Raw genomic sequence first — 17,147 nt, 5'->3', positions numbered from 1 at the left:
GGCTTTATGAAACATAACATTCTTATTTTGGCCGTGACTTTTAATTCATACAAACTCAAAACAGTGGTTCATTTCAGGTTGGCATATATCAGTAGGAGAAAGATGTATTGGTACAGTTAAACCAACTCAGGCGTGCAAGTTGCAAAGATGTTTGCCTTTTTTCCTATGTTTGTACCAAAGCTTTGCCAAGCTACAGCCTGAATAACACCTCTAAATAGTCAGCATAAACTGTGCTGAAGGTCAGCAAAACAAATTTGCCTGGCGCAAGCAGAAGAAGGGAGGCAGGAATTCTTCAAAAGGCCAACAATGTCTCAAACTTGAACTATTTTTGCCCCTCTAGCTGGGAAATCATTCTGCTTGAAATAGTGCATGCATAGAGATGATGGAGATTTTTTTTTAGCAGCCTCTGAAAAGAGGACGTGCATAAATTTTGTTCTGCTTCAGTGGCTTACAAAACCCATTTAGCCCTTTTTTGCGTAGGTGAGCTTTCTATTTTGCAGAATGGAAAATAAAGAGGTCGCTGGCCTCTGCTTGCACCATAGTGCCATGGAGGAGACACCTGGCCTGCACTCCCTTTACTCCATGTTGCAGTAATGTGAATGAAACACATTTGCAGAGTGTAAATAGTGGACTTAGCACTCCTGCTCTGCTTGCATGAATAAGTCTTTTAAGCTCCCCTGCCCTTTCTGCCCCATGGCTGCATAGAGGAATAAAGAAAAAGTCCCATTATGTTTGCAGTGGCTAAAATTTGAGGTCCATGCTAAACCAGATAAACGAAGACTTCAGGTCTGTCTCCTATCCCTTTCTGCTCCTTAAACCCATCTGCTGAGGTCCTGTAACCTGGAGGGAGGAGACTGTTTCAGGGGAGCAGCAGGGCCTGTGCCATATATGTGCCAGATATGATAGGAGCCATGTTCAAGAAGGCCCTGCAGGCCATTCCTGAGCTGAGGAAGGCACATGGCCTCCTTTCAATATTGATAGGAGCAATAGCTGAAATACAGAAATAAACCTGCATTCAGCAAACTTGAGCAAATTAATGTTCCCTCAAAGGAGAACATGGTCACCACTGTACATTTCATGACTGGTTTCCAGCCATTAATAAATCATTTATCATGGCTGGGTAGGTGGAAGAAACTCCTTTAAAGTTGCCCTTGCTGCCGACACACTTGCCTCCATCTTCCCTGCAGCATTCAAAAAGGATGGCCCTTGGGCTGGCCTGTGGGAGTGCAGATCTGTATTATATATCTAGAGAGATGGCAACTTTAAGACTGATGGTTCCGGGTGTCACTGCTAAGACTGAAGTGCACTTTAAGGAGGTGATATCCCTCTGTACTGGTGAGGATGCATCATGAATTCAGTGTTCGATTTTGGACTCTTCACTACAAGAAAGACATGGAGGCCCTGGAGCATGTCCAGAGAAGGGCAACAGAGCTGTGAGGGCTCTGAAGCACAAGTCTGATGGGGAGAGGTGGAGGGAAGTGGAATTGTTCAGACTGAGGAAGTCAAGGCTCTGGGGAGACCTTGTCATTCTCTGTATTGACCTGAAAGGAGGTTGTAGCAAGGTCGGGGTCAGCTTCTTCTCCCAGGGAACAGTGAAAGGATGAGAGTGAATGGTCTCAAGTTGTGCCAGAGGAATTTCAGGTTGGATATTAGGAAAATTTTCTTCTCAGATAGAATGGTAATGCACTGGCACAGGCTGCCCAGGGAGGTGGTGGAGTCACCATCCCTGGAGGTGTTCAGGAACCGTGTGGATGTGGTCAGTGGAGGGACATGGTCAGTGGACATGGTGGGGACGATGGTTGGACTGGATGATCTTTAAGATTTTCATGTGCCATTTAGCATAATCATCAGTGGTATCAACAGTGGGATTGAGTGGACCCTCAGCAAATTTGCAGATGACACCAAGCTGTGTGGAGCAGTCAGTAACATCCAGGGGATGAAATGCCATTCGGAGACACTTCAGACACCTATTGTGAGAGATGTTTAGACACAATGTCTAAATTGTGTTCACTGTTGCTTTGACACAAGGTAGATATCTGGTGCTACAATCAGCATCTTTCCCTCCTAACTGCTTCTCAGCTTAGTGCCTGCTTCTAGCATATCCATCTGCCTCACAAACCTCTCCTTCTGCAGACTCAGAGGAATTAGAAATTCCCATTGATATCTGCCTGCTAGCACACAAAATAGTCCTCTGGCCACAAACCTTTGCCTGCCTTTGAGGCACTCATCTCCCTGTCAGAGGAGCACAGCAGAAGTTCAATCTACTTTTTTATATTGTCTCATTTACTCCTTAGGGGATGAAACCACCTCAGTGGGCAGGCAAAGGCCCAGCACTAATGCACTGCTTCATCTTTTCTATGCTTACTGTCCTTACAGTTGAAATTTTTCTGCTGAGGTAACAGGATTAAAAATATCAGTATCCATGCAAAAAGAATTAAGAAAATATGGTTTTGAGATTCCATGCAGCTGGGTTTTCTTTTGAAATGGCTGTACAAACACGCAAACGATCAGCAGATAGAGACAGAAACTTTCACAGTAGTAAATGCAAAAGTGGACTTGGCACTTTTTCTTAAAATAAAATATTATGAATGCAGTGAAATTTATTCATAGGCAAAGGCATTATCGTAACAAACATGAATTTCTGAACCAGCCAGTTATCTAGAATCATAATTCTGCCTTTCCTCATTAACAGACTTCAGCAAATCAGTGATGTGGCCATCAGTATTAAGAAGTGTTGGGTACAGTGGCTTCTTTGTGAATGAATGTGCTTTCTCTGAGAACTGGACCACTGGTAATTAATTATCTCAGTGTCTTTGATCTATTTACTCTGTGCATATTTCATCTGTTTTGGTTTGTTACTTGCGTTACAATGATCTCACATTAAGGAGCAATTCCTTCAGTTGGGAAATTTGCTTTTCCCTTTCCCATGGGAGCATACCAGTGCTCCTCATAGTTGACAGATCCATTTTTTACTTCTGTGAGCATGACTGCACTGATTTCAGGAATCTGCCCATATACAGCTGAGGAATGCTGCTTGCTCTTAGGAAGCCTCTGTGTGCATTTATAGCAAACTGTAGCCTCCCATTGGACTGTGAAGCTATTTGGCTGCTCCCTTACTTTAAGTCTCAATTTTAAAGGTAAAATGGCAGAGATGACAAAGAGCCACTATCATTAATTATTCCTTCTTCCTCAGCAAAAGCAAAATCTGCTCTTTCTAGCTGCTTTTAGTAATTACATTTATTTAACATGAGCAATAATTACAACAAAACTCAGTACATATTTGACTGACCTCAGATTTTTCCAAAACAATTTTATTACTACATACTGTGTCCTTGAGCTCAAAATAAATGAGCTTTTTTTCACCATAACAGACAATAAAACAACGCTGATTGCATGAGGTCAGATACTCCATTCCTTCTATCTCCTTCCCTCCCCCAAAATATCTTGAAATCCACGTGGGATGTTTGTCAGTGTTTGTGTATCAGAAGAGGCTGTGACATTTTTTGTTTCTTCCTCCTACAGTCTGTTATTTCTGAGCGTCTGGTAATCTTTCTTTAACAATTTATATTATTGCATTATATGTAAAAGTACTCTTAAGGAGGGAGTAACAATTGCTTGTCCATTCCTTTGCTTCTGTTCTTGAAAATTAACACCGAAGAAGATACAGAGAAAAAATACAGAGATCTCCTTTTGTGGATCATCCTGCAGGAGAGACCAAGAATTATTATATTCACCTTCTGCAGTGATACTGGGATGCAAACAACATTTGCTCTCTCTTCAGTTTTTATTGAATAAAAAGCAGTCCTTAAGCTGTGTCATGAAGCAAATGTATTTGCTTGAGCTAGGAAAAGCATGAGATGTACTCTGTATTTGATAATAAGCTTAGAGAAAGGATGTTTTCGCCTCTGAATGTTTTGGGCTCTGGTTGAGCCAAAAGTGATGCCCAAGCAAAGGAAAAAGGAAGATGTGGTGCCATAGCAGTTCTCCTGGTTCTCACAACCAGATTTGGGGTTGTCCTCACTGCCCCACCAGTCCCTCAGCAGCACCCTGAAAGGAGCGGCCTTCACAGCGCTCATTCTCCCTGCCCCAGGACCTTCCTTTTGTGCCAGGGAATGCGGCAAGCACAGCAATCAGGAGCCGAAGCACGTTACATAGTGGACTGCAAGGTAGCCAGCAAACGACGCTGTGGGAAGTATTCTGCATCCATTTATCAGAGGCTTATATTTAGGGGAGCTAAGCGCCTTGCCCAGCACACAGGAAGACAAGTTTGGCCTCACAGAGGATGAGATTTTCTCTTCCAGAGCCCAGCAATCAGTCTAGCAGCAGGCAGCCTTTCAAAGCCCTGCACTAGGCTGAGTTTTTCTTATCTGACATTGGAGATTATGTGCACTGGGAAAAACTCAGCAGGAACAAGCAGGCTGGTAGTTGCCAACTCGCTTTTGGCTGCATCCAGCCTCCTGCTCACCGAGCAAGAGAGCTTCACAAAAGGTCCTCTGAAGATGCCACAGTAGACCACAGAGTTTTTCCTCTGAAGAAAGAATACCAGCCCCATGTTCCCAGTATGAGAACACAGCTGTCTGATGCTGAATGTCATCCCTGACTCCTAAGTTAAGGACTTGGACTATCACTCTCTCTCCTGGGAAAGCAGAAGCTCATTGTGCTTTCTCTAAGTGCTCCCTTTTTTGAACTCATTTTATGTAATTGAACTGAGAAAAAAAAATCCTTCTCAAATTAAACGTAAGGCTTTATTTTGAGGAAAATTATTTAATTGTATCAGATTTTTTTTTTTTTTAATGGAAAAAAATTGCCTGAGCAAGAACTTATTTGTATGATTATCTCAGACTGCCCTCTTATGGCAGAATGTTAAACTGTAGGTTTTCTTAGGTCTAAGTTTTGAGAGTTCTGTTATCAAAAACTCTTGTCTTAAACGTTACTGAACAAAGAAATTGCAGAAGTTGAGTTTGCCTGGTCTGCCTGTTCTCCACGCAGGTCCTCTCCCTGATCCTCCTGCCATGTCCAAGCACTGGGGCAGGCATGGGGCTGTGAGGGAAGAGAGCAGCTTACAAATAAGTTGTTAATCATTTTAGCTCAGAAGGAAGGAATTGACTTGTGGATGCCTGATGTCCATGCACTGTACACATATTTAAAAAATAAACAGCAAACGCTTCAAATCCATTCTGAACCATAAGTGGTGGGAAAAAGACTGAAGACCATGCCTTTGCCATCTCCTAAGCCTTCATAGTCTGTGCTGCTGCATGTGCCAGGATGTGCCTTGCAATGATGGCACTCCTATCACCTCATGTCCTTGCTCTTCTTGATTTTAAAGCATTCCCATCAGAGATAAGGCCATGCGTCCTCTCCCAGCTTTTCTGAGCTCTCTCACTAGAAAACAGCAGGAGCACCCCGTAGCTGTTTCTCACAGCTAAGCAGCCATGGCTAATACACTCGTGTATATAAACACATCAGAAAGAGAAGAAAATTGTCCATATGTGTAACTTTAAGTAACTGATGGCTCAAGTGACATTTTGGCAGTAAGGTCTGGCTCAGAACTGCCCTAGAAAGACACAGCTCTTTCTCTGACGCTGGCCTTACTTTGTAAAGAAGCCAAAAAGTCTCTGCCCAAAGTGGTGCCAGATCACATCACCTCCTGTTTCTTTTAGGACAGTGCCCCGGGTCTTCTGTAGTTTTGTGACCATGCAAAGGCCAAGGATTTTGTGTGCAGCATGTACACAAAAGACTCAAGCACCCAGGCAGGACAAGCTTCCTGAAGGGCAGCTGCACTTGACCTGGAGAAACCCTGTCTCAGCACAACACAGCCAGAGGTTATTTAATCCACAGATATATTTACATCCTCCCAAACAGCAATAGCCTGTCCAAGGTAGATCAAGAACTCCTGCAGAGGTAATGTCAGTACTGGAATGAGTTATTTCCTCTCTCAAATGATGTAGATAGTGAGATAGGTGGAGCAGGTGAATGTGTACTTGACTCCTCAACTTTTTTCAGTGCCATTTGGCTCCCAGCTCTCAGTGCACACTGCCTTGCCTGACTTATGGAGCCTTGACACGGTTCTTTATTTAGGTATTCAATCTGGAAAACCAATTCCCTAGACTTCTGATTCCTAAACCAGGAGTAGCATCTGGTTTATGCATTTCAGTCGCGCACAGTGTGAGGAAGGACAGTGTTTATTACCCCCAGACAGCAACTTTAAAACTTTTCTAAGGATTCAGCACAAGAAACATTATGTATTGTATAAATGTCAGCAGAACATCTTCCTTTGAAATTAAAAGAACATAAACAAGAAAACACTGAGCTGCCAGGAGGACAAAATTCCAGGTATTAAACTGCTCAGGAAGCAAAATAAATAAAGTGGCAATGCTTTGTCAGGAGGAGGTGCCCCTGCTGTGAGAACGGCCTCCCCCAGCATTTACCTATGCCCTCCCTGATTTCCCAGCCCAGGACATGGGCACACAGTGTGTCCCTACGGGGCCATGGGGTCCGCTATTCCTATTCCTTACTGTCTGTTTCCCTGTGCATGTGGTGAGATGGTAGTCACTACCCTTACTGCCTTTATTCTTCTTGGATGATGGACTGAATGAACACAGGAGCTTTTAGGGGTATGCTCCACTTATGTAGGAAATATAACATTTCAGCCTCTACTTTCACAGGCTGTCAGCTCCAGGCCATGCACACCAGGCCTCAGCCCCACAGCACACTCCAAAATATCAGTGATTTGAACAGGGTACTGCTCTGGGAGCCTCTCAGAGCCCTGACACTGTTCTAGGGCTCCTGCAAACACAGTGGCAGAGGCGCAGGCTCTTCCCAGTTACCTCCCTCTAGTCGAGTGGCATGTGATGATCTCTCCTTTCCCCTGGACAGAGCGACTGGCAGTCCTGGGTGGTGCCAGGCAGAACCCCACTAATGCTCGTTTCTCCAGGAAAGGCATTCAGATAAAGGTAATAAACCAACACTTTTAAATCGTCCAAAATGTGAGCCATGTGACATCATTCCAAACTTATCCCAAGCATAAAGAGAGCATGGGACAAGCAGGAGTGCGCCGCAAGTTACTCAGGTTGGGTATCAGGTAAAATTTCTTCACTGTAAGAGCGGTGCTGCAGTGGCACAGGCTGCCCAGGGAATGGTGGGATTGCCATCCCTGGAGGTGTTCCAGAGCTGTGTGGGTGTGGCACTGAAAGACACAGTCAGTGGACATGGTGGGCATGGGCTGACAGCTGGACTGGATGATCTTAGAGGTCTTTTCCAACCTCAGTGATTCTATGATTCCTAAATTCAGGGCAGGACAACTCAGTGAAGTGCAACTGCTGCTTGCAGCAAGACCTAGGAGCCAGATTCAGGCCTGACCTTACCCAGCCATGCGTAGGGGCACCCAACCGTCTCCTCCGTGCCAACACCCAAGAGGTGTGAGGCATTAACGTTTCTCAGGTGCTTTAAGACCTTTGAATGAAGAGTACCGCAGAAAGATGGCACCACTTCCCCTCAAGGAAAAGTAAAAATCTCTGCTTGACCTGCATGGAAGGAGCCTTTCACACCTTGCCCAGTGCCATGCACCAGAGAGCTGGAGATGAGCTGCAGCTGTGGGCCCGTAGGGGTCAGTTTGTACCAGGAAAAAAGCAAAGTCAGGAATTTGTAAAGAATGCTGGTTGGTGTTTAACAAAATTGCATGGGAAAAAAAAAAAAAGGAATAATCACAAGAAGTATTTTAAAATGTAAAAATAGTGCTGTTAACTGAGGACACCGTCTAAAAAAGCGAATGCATTTGCAGCCACAGCGACTCTTTTGTTTCCCATACAACAGCCTGGATGTCTTTGCAAATGCCCACAGGCTCCTGCTGTTTCACCTTTCACTTTAAATGACTTCATTTTAAAGCTCTTCAATGTGGTTGCAATCCTCCCACCACAAAACCCCTACAGTGGTCCCTGCTGGAAAGCCCCAGCACTTAACCACCGGTTACTATGCCATTTAAGGGCCATACACTGCGGCTCACCGAGTGGGAGCAGAGCAGCAAAGCCCGTGTGGTGCCCCGGGCTCGTGCCAGGATACCACAGCATCTATAGTTAGAGAAGGAAATGCCTGTGGCATCGCCATGGTGAGCACCACAAACAAGTTCCTTCCTACTGCTGCTTGTGAGAAGTTACTGCTGACGTGCCCAAGGAATTACATTTTCAATATGGGCCTAGCTGTGTTGCAAGAACAGTGTTATTTTTTCCATCTTTCTTCGTACTTTGCTGCCTGTGCTGTTTTTTTCCTTATTTTTCATTCAGCTTGAGAGTCTCAGTGGAAGACATACCCTTTCATCCTACAGTTACAGTACTCATGACTGGGGGCACCAGGTCCTGGTGGACACAGTGGCAGAATCATGTTCTGTTAACAATGTGCATTGTGTCAAAGCTAACTTCTGTGAAGGCCTCCCATGCGCATCAGTAAGACTAGAGCATATTGCAATGGTGTGGAAGGAATACGTTATACAAAAGCACATGCAGTGTAGGAATTGTCTCTCTTCTTCCTTGTTTAAACTCTAGGAAAATAGGATTTTTTAATATCCCGAAACACTATCCCTTTGGATACACCACCCATTGGCTGGATGGTCATGCTATTGTCCAGATGGCCACACTCAGAGGATTGTAGTCAAAGATTCAGTGTCCAAGTGGAGACCAGTGACGAGTGGCATTCCTCAAGGACCATTACTGGAACTGGTGCTGTTTAACATCTTTGTAGGCAACATGGACAGTGGGATTGTGTGCACCCTCAGCAAGTTTGCAGATGACACTGAGCTGAGTGGTGCAGTTAACACGCTAGAGGGAGGGGGTGTTATCCAGAGGGACCTAGACAGACTCAAGGTGGGCCCATGCCAACCTCATGAAGTTCAACAAGACCAAGTGCAAGGCCCTACCCCTGGGTTGGGGCAATCCCAAGCACAGATACAGGTTTGGCAGAGAATGACTTGAGAACAGCACTGAGGAGAAGGATTTGGGGGTGTTGGTTTATGAAAGACTCAGCAAGAGCTTGCAATGGGTGCTTGCAGCCCAGAAGGCCAAACTAGGTTGCATCAAGAGAAGCATGACCAGCAGGTCAAGGGAGGTGGTTCTGCACCTCTACTGCACTTTCACAAGACCTCACTTGGGGTCCTGAGTCCAGCTCTGGGGCCCCCGACACAAAAAGGATATTGAGATGTTGGATCTAGTCCAGAGAAAGGCCATAAAGATGATGAGAGGGCTGGAGCACTTCCCGTTAAGGGACAGGCTGAGAGAGTTGGGGGTTTTCAACCTGGAGAAAATAAGGCTTCAGAGGGACCTTATGGCAGCCTTCTAGTACCTGAAGGGAGACTACAGAAAAGTTGTGAGGTGGACTTTTTATAAGGGCAAGCAGCAACAGAATGAGTGGAAATGGCTTTAAACTGGAATAGGGCAGATTTAGTCTAGGTATAAGGAAGAAATTATATACTGTATGGATCATGAGACACTGGAACAGGTTGTCCAGAGATGCTGTAGATGCTTCCACCTTGAAGGTGTTCAAGACCAGATTGGATGGGGTTTTGAGCAACCTGGTCTAGTAGAAGGTGTCCCTGCCTATAGCAAGGGGGTTGGAACTAGATGGTCATAAGGGTCCCTCCCAACACAAACTATTCTGTGGTTCTACAATTCTAAGACTAAGGTCCTGCAATGTAAGATAAGAGTGAAAATGTCTTGTTCTTGTCCCATATCCCACCAACAAGTTCACAATTCTGGATTTTATAAGCCAGATCACAAAGAAGATAGAGCAATCAAGGGTCCGGGGATCTGTCTCTTTGGAATCAGACAAGATGCTGGTGAAAGTGTGAGCAGAATCCCAGCTCCTGATTCCCAGGGCTCCAGCACTGAGATGGAAAACATTATCCCAAGAAATCCTGATCATTAGGCAGGGGTTAGCTACTATTAGATCTACTTTGGCACAAATTCATCTCATTTATTAATAATTTAAAAAAATCATCATCAGTTAGTTCATGTTTTTCTTTATATGTAACCTACATAATCTATGTTGAAAATTATGCATATTTTGTTTTCCTCCGAAGGCAACCTAAGTCAAGAGGCTATCATCTACTTTACAACAAACTTCTCTGCCTATTGAAAACGTTTGTTACTTTTTCTCCTCAATTCTGTTCCACATATCCAAGTTATGCAAACCCATTTTCTTCAGCCTTCCCTAACCACTCAGCGTTTTTGCTCACACAATTTTCCCCCTACTGTCCTTAAGATGCGGTACTTGTAACTAGGTGCAGCAGTCCAGTGAGGCCCTTGCTGGTAGTGGGAGCACCAAACAGCCACCACAACGTACCCCGTACCTGGCACTGGTTTGTCCAGCATGGAGGACACACAGATCTCATCTGCCCCTGCCCTTGGAGGTTTTGAAGACTCATCTGGATGTAATCCCAAGCAGATTGCTCTGATTTCATGGCTGCTCCTACTCAGAGCAGGATTGTAGAGCTGATACCTCCTCACATCACATAGAAGGGAGTTAACCTGTGGTTCTGTGGGACTCGGTGATCCTCCTGACAAAAACAGATAGATGTGCTGTATAAGCCATTCTTCACAAAGAAAAAGCATTTAAATCTGAAGTGGATATATGTTTGAAAACAGAATTCCAAAAGGTAGAGAAGGATGGAAACCCTGCAGTTTATTCCCAGGTCAATGTACTCTTCAAGGAAAGGTCTGCAAAAAAATAATAATAATAATTTCGTTGAAAAGTCTAGCAAGTCAGAAAGATACAATTACTTTGATATCTAGACGATCAGAAATTAAAAAAAAAAATTAAATGAAAAAAAAAAAAAAGAATGAAAAAATCAGTGTGATTTTAAAGGTCTTAACAGCCAAAAGGTCTTCACCACCATCAGTGGTTTCACAATCACATTTTATTGGATAACTTTCTCACCCTTTTTGTGGAGCACCAAAACAACTGAATGATGATGAGAAAGGAGATAAGCAGCAAAATTTCCTCAACCCAAAGTGTCCCTGAGGGTTGAAGTAAACAAACAAGAAGTGCATTTCCTTGAATTGCTGAAGCTGTAGTACACCAAGGAGGCAGCTGCAGCCGTATTAGGTCAAGTATTCCCAGAACTACGCTTCCAACTGGTACTTCTTAAAGTGACCTCTTGAATCCCTCCGTGCACTGCCTACAAACAGCACAAAGCCTATCAGGAGCCCTGCTTCCTGCATAGCTTGGCAGCAGAGACACGACAATTACACCATCCCACATAAACCGCTGTCACATCTGTTTTGTAACTGCAGCTTTTATGAATCCTCGCAGTACTGAGTAACTGCAAAGCAAACTGTGCTAGATGTTATCACTGTGTAGCCAGAAATGGTCAAAATCCTGGGTGAGGCCAAAAAGCTGAAACTTAATTCCAGGCCTGGACAAGTACATAATATCTCTGTCCTCACTTCCTTCTTCCACTCTTGCTGGCACCCAGGGCTTGAGGAGCAAGCAGAGGGACTGTCCTGCTGACTGCCATGCAGGAGTACAGCTCTGCCAGCCCAGAAGGCAGGGACCCAGGGAAGGGGCTGCAGTGGGGCCAGCTCCTCTGATGTGTGGCATGGCCCTTCCAGCCTTTCCTTCAGCACTGCCTGAAGAGGGAATTCCCCATGAGTAGAAAACATAATTAGTGTTCCAGCATGGATCCAGATGTTTCTATTTTTTCTCTTTTCTTTGCATGAGGACTAAGAGGCACCTCAAGTTTCACAAAGCCAGCTGTCACCCAGAAGAGCATGCTGGTACTTGGCCCCATGCAGGTCAAGCAGCTCAAGGAGCCAAACAGCAACCATAAATCAATACCACATACTTCCCCTCCTATCCCCTGTTCCTATATCATCGATTAAAAAGACAGCCTGTTCACTGTAGGAACTTCCTCTTGCTATGCATTTGCAGCACATCTAAGGGAGCAGGATGCCGCCATCATCCCATCACAGCTTCTGAGAGAGGGACTATGTGGCTGCTTCCTCATGTGCAGTCCAGAAGTTGGTCGATACATCAGCATCTTGGAGCTGGTAGGATCTCAAGGGGGGGAGGCAATGCACCTCTGGGCTGGGAGGCACACGCAAAGGCAGACCTGCACCCTGCCTTGGGCACCCCTTTTCCAGAACCTGCTGTTAACCTTCCACTGCTGGCACATGGCTCAGACATCCGCTCGTGCAGGAGATCCACTGCCAGCATCTGGGGCTCTTCACCACTCTTATGATATAAATGGAAAGTCACATTGCTTTGATGAGGCACCATCTCCCTTTCATGCGTACGCACGCATGTGTGTATGAGCATGTACCCATCTTCTGTACAAATATGTGAATGCTTCCAAATACGCACACACAATGAAAAAATAAATATGTGAAGCATAAATTGACCATCCTTCAAGACCAGCTCCATGTTTCTTGCAAAACTCCCCCTGGATTCAGTGGAAATTCAGCAAGCACAGGAAGCGCACATTGTGCAGGAGGTCTTTCTGAGCCTTCATCCCAGCACAGCGGTCTCATGTGAAGCAGCTGCTGGCTCTGCTGTCAGTGTTTAGGCAGCAACAGGAGGGAAGCAAAACAAAACGTGGCCTAAACCCCTGGAAACATACAAATAGATATAAACAGCTGGGGTGGAAGAAAGCAGTTTTATTCTATGTCTCTGCTGAGGGTTTAAGGTCTCTGCTTTTTTTCCTCAGAGGGGTTGCTGGATGGGAGCTATTGCAACCAATATATCAGAGGATGTATTTGGACAATTTGGAAGTCACGCTAAGTTTATACACAAAAGAGTTCATCTAATAGCTGCGATATGGAGAGCTAAATCTTTCCAAGGTTTGCTATGTTTTGGCAGTCTCACGCGGCCTCAAAGTCCTCATTTAGCCATGCACAAAGAGCACAAGGAGCATGAGGGCCAAGTGAACACACTGCAAGCATGGCACCATGTCCCAGAGGTTCCTTCTGGGGGACAGCATCCACTCTGAGCCGCATGGCAAAGCTCGCTGCTCTCCCCTTCTCACCTCCGTCCGCTGACACGCCTCTCTCACAGCCCGACACTGGGGCTAATGAACAGAAACATGCAAACCCCTGTTCTACAGCCGGGAAAATTAGAGCAAAATTTACTTTTACAGTCGGTTATCAAAAAGCAACCACTTTTACAGCGACGCTGCCATTATTTTACGTGCTGCTCTCACATTCTGGTTTTTGTTTCCCGTCTCTGTAATTTACTCAGCGGGGGAGAAACATATAAATTTCCTGTGCATGCTCTGAGCAGTTTTGCCCTCCAGAGATCAGATCGATGCCGTGAACAGCGGCTCCGCAGCAGCGACACGGGAACGGCGAAATCTGCGATCCGGAGGAAGCAGTGAAATTGCATTACGTGGTTACGGCGCAATTTAGGAAACCTCTCGTTGTCACAAAGCTTGGAAAAGGACAGAAAATTACAGCCACAAGCCCGCAGTAAGTGACAGCAGCAGTAGGCAACGGGACGTTTACAATTCAAGTTCAAAACAACAAAAACAAAACAAAACAAAACAAAACCCAAATCTTCTCATCGTTTCCCAGGGCTGCTCCTTGCAACTTGAATTAAAGTGGTGGAGCGATGTAGCGTTCTCTTGGGGTTAATGTTACGTTAATCAGAACTGACAAGCATGAAAATCATTCTTTGTTGTCTTTAAATTGCTAATTTAAGATTGAAATCTAAAACGCTTGAGCACTGATCGTTAACACAGACAATCTTGTCTCCAGTGGGCCGCCGCACAATTGTTTTACATTTGGTTCAGAAAACAAATGCAAAGTCTGTAACCAAATCCTAATGTATCGTTTAAGCGTTTCCATTCAAAGACATTCTTTGGCTAAACTTCACCGAACTGTGCCACAGTTTAGCTTAAAAGCAGCGTTTGCCCTGACATTTACATCTGAAGGCGGAGACACCGTCATTGTGCCACAGCTGCAAGAATTTCCCCAAATCCCGATTTGTTGCTTCCATGTACGGATGAACTTTAAGGAGCTGATTCTCGACGGAGGCACCGAGCGAAGCGCGAACAAACCAACAAGCAAACAGAATATTTTAAAAGCTTACTGAAATTCAAAAGCCCATTGAGGAGGATGGTCAAAATTCAGTGCAAAGAAGACAGGCACCAAATAGAAGAAAGGAAGGAAAAAAAAAGAAAGGAGAAAAGGAATACAGAGTTGCAAACCAAATGGAATTGCGGGTTGTGTTCGGGGCAGATCAAGCCCGTCCTGAAATGGGTATTTGCCAGTGTGACTATATGCAGATTGGGGTCTGCCCGCAGACACAGCCCCCACAGAGTCCGGAGGCTGCACTTATCGGTGGTATGAAGCTGGATATTCAGCTCGGCTGAAGCTGAAGCAAACTCTGTGACCCGAAGTCATTTCGTTAACCCCAGCCCCACCAGCGGATCTGGCTCCACGCTGCGCTTTGCGCTGGGAAGGACGGACACCTCGCTGAGAGGGGCTGCGATGGGGCTGCGGGAAGGCGGCCGTGCCCTCGCCCTACACAAGTACCGGGGCGCTGGCTCTGTGCCACGCAGCTGCCATCTGTCACACCGACACTCTTGCCTTTCCCGACGCTTCCAATAAACTGGGGTCCCACGTCCATGGAGCGCGGTGGGAGATCCGCAGCAAATCCCGGGGCTGAGCTTGAAGCACAAAAGCCGTGTTAAGACACAAGCACTGTCATGCAGAACAAACCCTGAGAGACGAAGAAAAGGGCTCAGCGCCCGGCCAAGGAGCGGGGTCATGCACTGGGAGCGCTTTGTGCTCCGCGGGGACAGGACGGTGGCTCCCCAGGCTCACAGCGACGGCTTGGAGGAAACACAGGCCGTGAGCCAGGCCCCTGGGCAGCCTGGTGTGGAGCATGGCGACGCAGAGTGGGCACTTCTCTGGATTTTTCATTGATCAAACAGGAGTGCAAACCCACCCTAGGATTAGTGGCTAACCGGGGCAGCTTTATTAGCTCCAGCATCCTTCAGAAATTTGCTAACATGTAGACTGAAGGCAGGCCCCACGTAAACATAACAAAATGTCCATCATGTCCCACGCTCCCATGTGCAGGGGGCAGATCCCGGGAGAGCAGATCAAGGAAACATTGACAAGGAAGGATAATCCAGGCTACTCCTGAGTTTATAATCCGGGTTCAGAGCTACTCCTGAGCTTGAAAACAAAAGGTATTTTTCACATTACCAGGTGTACTTAGAAGGTGCAGTTGCAAGACCTGATTGATGATGCAGTTTTGTCCCACTAAATTCTGTCTCTCAAGAATTCCTATATATGTTTAACTGCTTTATAGGGAAGAGCAACAGGAAGAGGACCCTCTGTTAGCATCTCTGAGCAAAAGGATTTGCAGTGCAGCTGAGGCTCAGAAGCTGACCGCCTACACAAGGACAACCGAATGCCTGATGAGGAAAGGGATGCTAAGAGTCTCAGACCTTTGAGTGAAAAACGATAGCACCTGCCTGAACAACTGTTGGTTCATTTTTCACTTTTATTTCAAGTTATTTAAAAATGATGAATTATAACTGAACAACAACAACAAAAGAACGGTCAAGCATTTGGGTTCATTTAACATTCACTTAACAGCCTCAGACCAAAAGAATTCCTTAATTTTAATTCATTTTAGGCACAAGGATGAGTCTATCTTCATTTGCCTGGAAAAGTGTGAGGAAGTGCTTGGAGCTGGCCTAAGGGAACCTCCAGAGCTCAGTGGCAGCCAGTGCCACCTGAGAGGCCAATGGGCTCCCTGCCTCATCCGCAGCTCAACACCAGGAGGACACCACCAGCCCTCAGCCCTGTACCAATCCAGCCAGCCTTTTACGAAGGCCTCATACACCACAAGTGCCACAGATGTAGCTCTCACCAATTCCAATTGGAATTAAATAAATAGCCACTTCATTCATCTCAAAACTGAGCCTCAGCCCAAGTTTCACAGGCACTGAAGAAAATTGTATGCTATCTTCAGGGTCTCACACACCCAGAATCACTCACTGAGTCCTGAGTCTGTTTATTCACAATTGAAAGCATTTTGGTTGTACTGAGGAACACCACAACACAAGCAGTGCCCATTGCAGGTGTTGCCTGAGGTATTCCTAAGTGCTGTAATGCATACATGTATCAGCTTTTAGATGAGCTTTCCAAGATCACCCTCTGAGTGTACCATTTTAAAGTGTTCCCACTGTTTCAGAAAGATAGGTTTCTATTTATCGTCTAGGGCTGAACTGGAAACCATCAAGCTGCTCGTATTGGTCTACGCTACACTGTGATTTATTATCCCTCCCTCATCCTATCTATTTTCTCTGCCTCAGATGTGCAATTAAATCCATACCATCTGCTGATGTCTGCACAGGACACCTCTGTACCAGCACAGAAGCAAAAGAATAAGTTTTCCAATGACAAGTTCCTTACACATTGGCTCACAGCTCTCAGAGCAGCTGACTGCTCCCCAGGAAAAGCGTCACCCAGGAGCAGCCCCAGAGCAAGCAGTGTCGATCAGAGCCTCCCAGAGTTGTGCAAACCAGTCCTGGTGTTTGCTTCAGCAAGACCAAACATTGCTCTGTATTTGTTTTAAGCTCACTTTTAGTTTCACTTAAAATTTCAGACATTTGCAGAAGTTCAGAATGACAGCTTATAGCGTCTCATCTGTCAAATGGACTGAATATGTTTCTGCTATGTGCACACAACACATGCATATTGTATGCAGTTATGTATGTCAGGGACCATACATTGAAAGTCTTTGCTGTATTAGAAAGGTTTCAACACTGACTCAGAGGTGGCACTCCTCCCACCAGAGAATGTTTTTGTATATGATAGGGAGATATGAGATCACATTACTTTTAAGGATTTACTATACTCGCTTGCTTCTTGACAGTGCACGATATATCTGGCATCCATTTTCATAAATACCCAATGAATTTCAAATTAAATTACTCTGGGGGAATCAATTTCTGGCTGTCACAATAAATCACACACATTCCAGCTGTAACGTCCGGGTGTTGAGAAGGAGCTGGGCTTTGTGTATGTCTCTCAGGCCCAAAGATTCTCTTCCCAGCGCTGAAGATTGAACGTGGCCACTGCTTAGCCCGAAAGGTGCATGGCTGTGCGAATGGCTAAAAAAAAAAAAAGAAGAAAAAAGAAAGGCCA

Source organism: Cyrtonyx montezumae, unplaced genomic scaffold (assembly GCF_038088225.1).
Source record: "Cyrtonyx montezumae isolate F1298 unplaced genomic scaffold, pur_monq_1.0 scaffold_3, whole genome shotgun sequence".
NCBI classification, from domain to species: domain Eukaryota; kingdom Metazoa; phylum Chordata; class Aves; order Galliformes; family Odontophoridae; genus Cyrtonyx; species Cyrtonyx montezumae.
Note: the sequence above shows the minus strand (reverse complement) of the source record.